The following is a 7,660-nucleotide window of genomic DNA, read 5'->3' as shown; positions in this document are numbered from 1 at the left end:
ACATGCCTCAAAGAGGGGAGATTTTGCTTCTCCAGAGCAGTGTAAAACAGATTGTGGGGCAGTACAAATGGAGAAGGTGTGCCTGTGTCCCTTGGGTGCCAGGGGGGATATGGCTGTGCTGTCTGCTGTCCTATTTCTCCAGCCAGTGCCTCGGTCAGCAATGCCCTGCTGGAGCTGGGAAGCATCACCATGTCCATTCTAAACCAAGGGTAGAAATACCCAAACTCAAGGGCTAAAAAGTAAGTTCCAAATGTTGGTCAAAATCTTTACCTTGCTATATTTATATGTGTGAGGCTTCCTGGCTGGTGAAACCTGGAAATCCACCCAGGCTGGCACTGGAACCCTGTCAGGTCCTTCCTCATGGCCAGCTCTGGCACAGCCAAACTTGGTGCAGATGTGAGGGTGGAGCTGCAAGCAGAAGTGTCAAAGGGAATAGTTTTGCTTGAGTGGTGGTGGGCTTGAGACCCAGCTCAGTGACCCTGCACGTAATGGGGAGATTTCTGCTGAGTTTAGTGAAAAACATGTCCCTTTGAAGGATGTTTTCAATAGTTGTAGTGTTTCAACAGCCATAATTAGGCCAGGACCTCTGTGACAAATTGGACCTAAATCTGCAAGAACATTTTAAAATGTCTGAATGAAAGCTAGAACAAACAAAAAGAGTAACCTTCAGTGATGAAAATTAAGTTTAGAAAGACTTGTTGACTCAAATGTATCTTATTCTAAACAGCAGTGCTAATCTTAAGGTTTACAATTATAAGAAAGAACAAGTGCAAATGTCTTTGTGAACATTATATTCAAAGGTGAGTAATTGAAGAAAGGAGAACATTCTGTCCCTCAGAGGAACTGTGTGAGCTTTACAGTATTTTCTCAGATTTAGATAACATAGCAAACTCAATGCAGCTCACATTGCAGTCAATGAGAAGCATTATTTTCAAAATCAAAAGGGCAATTATGAATGAAGAAAAGAGTAAAATGACACACTGCCATTTCATGGTACTAGCAAAATAGAATCAATGAACCAAAGTCAGAATTTAAGATATCTGGATAGCTGTTTAGGTTTGCTGGTTATTTCCAAGGGTGGCTGACAGACATGGAATTCCATAAATGCTCTTGAAATGCTGAGGATGAGAAAGCTTGTGCTGTTCTACAGCTGTTGGGGCAAAAGAAAAAATTTCCATTTGAATTAATAATGTTCCAGTATAACTGGAAAAATCCCTGTGTAGTTTTGAAATTCCTGTTACTTTTTGGAGAGTGTTGAGACTCAGCCATGAGATCCTTTAGGTGATATTTCACACTCTGTAAGAAGCTACAGAACAAAATAAGTTGTGACTGTGAAAGCTGGTCTTGGACACAGATGAATGAAGGAAAACCAAATCAGGAAACCCAAAGTGACAGAGATGACCTTGTGGGACACCCTCCCCCCCCACCACAAGAAGCTTTATCAAGGAGGCTACCATCACTGTAATGAAAGGGTTTAAAAATGCAGCTAATATTTGGAATAAAGGAAAGGAAGGAGTGTAGTTTTTTTGAGATAGTGGAGATTTCCCTTCTCAGCTAACATTAAAAAAAGTGATTGTGAGCATAAAACCTACAGCAGCCTGACTGTTTGTAGTCTCTGAGGATAATAAAGATCAGTCTCCAACAGAAGATTTTAGCTGCACCCAGAAGGTTTTAACAACCTGCTACTCCCAGGATGTGAGAAGTCCAGGAAACATCAAAACTTGGTCCAAAGATCAAATCCATTGAAAAATTTCCGCAAAATGCACACATTTCTACACGTGCAAATAAGTGAAAATGTAGAAAAATTAGAATCAATATGGATGAGGAAAAATAGAATTAATAAATGACTATTCAAAGCTTAGGTTAAATTCTATTTGGCTGTTAATGAAAAGGAGTGATGTTTTGCAAAGATGTGGTGATTTTCAGCTTATAAAGGTCGAAAAATAGTACCTGAAGCAGCACTTCTCCTTGGTATGTCTCATCATCCAGTTTTCAAGAAAAATTTATGAAGCTTGAAGTGTCTTTTGACTTTCCTCTTTCCTGAGCAACGTAACTCATCAGCTACGTACTATAAGGAATCATGAGAAAAGTTCTTCATGGATTGCAGTCAAGCACTGCCTATAATAAAACTGAGGAACTTCTTGACCATGGAGCATTCGAGAATGACCAGAAAAATGAGGCAAGGAACAGCAACCAGACCCATTACTCTTTTTGCTTCCATCTGCATGTCTCTCACACTAACACAGCTAGTGATAATCTTGAGTACTTCATAGAGCAGCTGTGTTGGGATACCCATGAAGATTAGATATTGCTCTGAGGTGAGGGAAAGAAGTAGCTTTGCACTCCTGCTGTTCTGCCCATGGGAGATACAGGAAGTCAGGGCCCAAGGGATGGCTGTCCTGGACAGAGGTGATGCTTTGTGGCTGTGTGACAGTCATTTCAACAAAGGTCACAAATTTCAAAGTTGAAAATTTAAAGCAAAAAAGAAATGCTGCAAGGAAGGATTCTTTACCTTCAGCTTTGTCCCATTTCCAGCTGCTAGTACTGTGTTTTTACTGCATCTCTGCATGCTTCAGGCATCTATCTGTTGTTGGGAGGGGCTGTTTTAAGACAAGCCCCTATATCTTTTTCTCGGGAAGTTTCATGTGCTGATTTAAGCACTTTGCTCTGTTTTCATTATGTAAAGGGAGAGCTAACTGAGCTCAAAATACATTTGTTCCTCATGAAAAAGGAGAAAATGAAGACTTTACAAGAGAACATGTTGTTGCTACTTACATAATAGCTGCCATCTTGGGCTAAAGCAACTCTGCAAGATTTTCCCAAACAAAATGTAGTGTCATTTCATATCAGTACTTACATCTCCTTGTGGCTTTAGGGGAGATAGAAAAAACCTTGGACTATTTGCTTCATTCTCAGCCTTTCAGCTGATGCATGGCACTGTAAAACTATCTGACAAGACAAGTAATCGTGTCACTCAGTTTATGGCGAGGATATGATAACTTTATACCCGTGCAGGATTACATTTCTCACCTGAATACAAAGATGAAAAGGTAGGTAATGAAACCAAAGAAATCAGTAAAATCCAACTGACATAATCACTCCATGCAAGAAAGTCTTTTGAAGCAAAGCTCTGTGGCAGAACCTGTATCTATACAATGGTGCAACCCAAGAGGAATGGATCTGAAAAGACGAGGAGCTGAGTCTGTGGACTGGGTGTTTATCTACATTTCAAGAAGCCTTCCCTGGCCTAGCTCTAACCTTCCTGCTTGGAAACCCCAGGAGTGGCTGGTGTGCCTTGGGTGCTTCCCTGAAAGGCATCTGACAGTTTAGCTCCACTGGGAGGGGCACAGCTTACATACATGGACTGCACTCATCTCCATGATGTCACCCGAGGTACTGCAGGTGGGGACAACTGGGAGACTTTCAAAATTGCATTGCCCTCCACAGACTAAAATTCTGCTATAGATGCAGCCCACACAGAGTGGTCTGAAAAACATTTTGCAGTTCTATTGTTTTTATTCGCTGGACACAGGTGGACTTTTAATTGTGTTTGCGCTGTTGATGAGTGGCTTGTTGTTGTTTTTTCTCTCCTTCTACCCCCCCCCCTTTTTTTTTTCTCTTTCCTTTAAAATCTTCTAGAATGAATAAGTATAGCAAGATAATTCTGTGAGACGAATTACCATGCTATGAACAGGGAATTATTCTTCAGGCAAGAGATGTATTACTGTTTGCATATTTCCAATGGAATGAAAAGAGATTTGTTTCACTGCATCTACTGATGATTGAGTGGTTTGGTTCAGAGAATCTCTTCATGCAAAAATGATTTCCAATGAACTATGAGATGAGACTGGCTAAGGAATAAATGCCTGTATTTTCTACTTCATCTTCTTCCTTTATTGTTTAGAAAAAAGAGGATGGGGAACCAAAGCTTACAATTGCATACATGTCTTATCTTTATTGGACCAAACTTCTGGCATACTTTTCAAAGACACTTTTCAAATGGAAAGTGTCAGTGTTTGTTATTCTGCTGCCCGTTCTGATATTTTTGGCCATCTGAATCACATAAACCTGGATAGGATAGAAGGATCCAGACTGAAATTGCAATCATAGATGCAACAGATGGCTATGGGAACATTGAATAAACTCCGATTTGTTGCTGATTGCAAAACAGAAACCTGTCAACAACAGCAGATTATGATCATCTCTCCAAGTCTTAAGACCAATTGGAGACTACTTTCAGCCTGGAATGATTAATTTGAACAGGTGAGATGCCCCTCAGTATGAGTCTGCACAAAACCAGTAACTCTTCAGGGTGCAAGAGCCAAATCATCGTATTTCAAAGATTCAGGATGTTAAAATGGTATTACCTAATGGAGGCTGCATAGCCCTTATGTATTTGTTTGCAAGTCCAGCTCTGGAGGCACTGACACTGTCTGCCTTTTAAAGATGGGCTAAACACAGATCATGTGACTGTTGTAAGCAGCAGATGGATTGTTCCTGATGAACGTTTCTACTGCAAAGTCTGGAGCAGGATTTGGAGGTGAGTCAGTGTATGATGCTGCATGACAAGCCTGGGGAACAGTGGGGTTTGGGACTCCTCCTGCTCAACCTGGGCTGTGTAGCTCAATATAAAGGTTTGTATTCTGTATGGTCATTCAGTTAAATTAATTGAAAACCTGCCTCCTTCTTGAAAATCAAAATACTTACAAATTTCTAACCACCACCACCATCACATAGATATACAATTACAAAGTTAAATATATGCTCGGATAGAAGACTATGCCTCAGGTAATTTGCAATTGCTGGAAAAACACATCTGATTTAAAAAAATCATTTGTAATCCACCCTCAAAATGACAGCTATTTACTCTCCCTGTCTTAAAAGCTATTGGCTGAATTGGCTCAATGTGATGGTCTCAACAAAGAGGCAGAATACGTTTTAAGCATGGATTGAGCAATACAGTTAAGCTTAAGGTGGTCTTTGCAGGTCATGGATGAGGCACTCTGTGTAAATAACGAGCTGACAGTTCATAGAATTTGGATCTTGAAGTTAGGAAAGAAGTCATGGTGTGGTAGTAAAACGCAGCTTTTGACTCAAGCTTTTCTGTAACAAAATATATGCATATGTTGTTTGAAAATGGAGTTACTATGGTAATTTGTTATTTACCAGAGAGGAGCAATTGAACAATTTTTTTTCCTAGCTGGTTTATGAACAAGTCACACCTGTTCCTGAGTGGGTTTAAATTACTCACCCTTCTTTTCTATGCCAAACTTTTCATGTTCAATTGCTTTGCTGTTTCTATACACTCCTTCCACTGATGACTGATGCCACTTCTCATTTGCAGAAGTAATTTTTTTTCTATGTGATATCTCAAGGATAATTTTGGTTTTTTTAAAATTTAGAACCTCTGTCTACAAATTAACAAAAAACCTATGCATCGAACATGTCTTCATATGTATATAAAATATATGTATCTAGGTAGATGTAAACACACATCTGTATTTCACTGAAACTTGGGTAAGCACTACTCTCTTTAAGATTGCAGAGATTTAATATTCATCAGTTTGACCTCTGCTCATGCCAGAAAAATTCCCTGAACAGATGAGAAATTGGATCCACAGAAGAGAGTGTATAAAAAGAAATTTTTTCCAAAATTAATTGATTTTCAACTTTGCACAGTGTGGTGTGCACTAAGCCAGATGCAGAAAAACACAGAGGCAAATGTCATACCTCCTGAATTATAACAGCTAGAAAGCTAGCTCCACCCTTTAGCTCCTATGGAAATCTCAGGTGAGGTGTTGGTTTTTTCTTGTGGGGTGGGGTGTGGGTTGTTAAGCTCACACACAAAAATATGTTACAAAAATCAGCTGACTTTGTAAAACATCAGTAGGTTATAAAAATCCATTAGTATCCCTTGACAAACCCTTGCCAGAAGGGAGGAATGAGATCAGCAAATCATGGGCATATTATGATTTGATCCTACCACATGCTCAATTAGATCAAAGCTTACCAACTCCAAATGCCCATTTTAAATTTTATAATAATGCCTCAGGCCAAAGAAATGGGTGCCATGGCAGACGTGTTCTGTGATGATAACTGAGACATTTAAGACTCAAAATATTCATGACTTTTAGGGCTATAATGTCAGCTTTAAGGATTTTTAATTAACACCTTCTGCATGCATTAAATACGCTCCTTTCACCAACAAAGACTTTTTTTTCCCTCTTAAATTCTCTGAAAAGAATTTTGCTTCAGGTCTTTTATCACTATCAAGAAATAATAGCAACCACCACATTAAAAAGAAATTACCCGACAAAATGAAAGATTTGCTCGGCTGAGAACATGAGAGAGTGCATACAGTTGTGGGGTAGCTCTTAATATTAATTATATTGCTGCATTCTTCAGAGGAGGAAACAAGATGTTTTTGTCAAGATGCTGGGGAATTGTAGGGGCTATGGTGAGGTTATGGTAAAGGGCTGGACAAATGCAGAACTGTCTCCAGAGAGACTACAAGCAACTTCAGTCCTATGCATTTAAATGTCAGGTGCATTCAAGGCAGATGTTGTACCTGCATGCACAGAAATCGGCACTCCTGACTGGCACTGCCCTGGATCTCTCATGAATCCATGGGCAGAAGAGGTGTGGTTCCCCTCGCAGCCTGCTGGTCTGTGCCGCAGAGCACCCCACAGACCACTGATGGGTTACTGTGAGGCTCCTCTTCCAGGCAAGAAGAGCAGTGTTAGGGAGCAGTGTTAGGGAGCAGGTTCAGGGAGCAGTTTTGCTGCAGCCATCCTGGTTTTTGTCTATGGATTAGAGAAATGTGTAAACAAATCCATTGCTTGTTTGTGCACCAAACTGCTCTGGTACATGGGGCACCTCACCACTGAAAAGCTATCAGCCTCCAGAGAATGTACCAGCTTTTCCAAGGGAAGGCAATATTCTCTGTAAACTGTTAGAAGGATTCACTGATTGCCCAGAAAAAAAAAGCCATTTCCTTCTTGTTTGTCCCCACCTCCACTTCCCCAGCTTCCCCTACTCTTTCTTGCACATATGCTACTTTCCTCTTTGGTCCAAATCCTCTTCTTACCTGCTTCTCGGCTCCAAAACATGGGGCAGCCCATGATGTCTCCTCATTCATGGTACTTGCACCTCTTTTTCTCTAACTCCTTTGGAGCACAGCTCTTCTCTTCCTGCTCTTCTTGATCATATTACCATGGAAAATTGATTTCTCAGCCCCTCCTTTCTTGTCTCCTCACTCCTGCTTTTCCTTCTCCCTCTACATCATCCCAGAAATGTCAGGTTTTATGGGCTCTTTATGGGACTCCAAAGGGGTCTGACATGAGTAATCAAGTCCAAAATTTGAGGCTGCTCTTTGTGTGTGTCGCACTTTTAACTAACGACCTTCCCAAAATCCTCCTCCTTGTCCACAGCCAGGGAAGCTCCAGTATTTTCCCAGTGTGGCTTGGGGATGATTTAAGAGACTGACTGTTCATTAGTGTGCTGGTAGAATCAAAAATCTGACAAAAACGCTAAAAATTTGGGACAAAATGTTATTGATTAATCATGTAGATTACCTCATATTGCTTTGTGTGTGCTACTGAATTCTGCTGAAGCAGTGCCTCTGCAAGTGTCTCAGGAGCATTACTCTGCTATGTATTAA

The sequence above is a fragment of the Corvus kubaryi genome, unplaced genomic scaffold (assembly GCF_017639235.1).
Source record: "Corvus kubaryi isolate FWS band 111438036 unplaced genomic scaffold, C.kubaryi_AGA036_p1.0 split1-65, whole genome shotgun sequence".
Taxonomy (NCBI): Eukaryota; Metazoa; Chordata; class Aves; order Passeriformes; family Corvidae; genus Corvus; species Corvus kubaryi.
The sequence above is the reverse complement of the archived record's forward strand: the minus strand, read 5'-3'. Positions refer to the sequence as shown.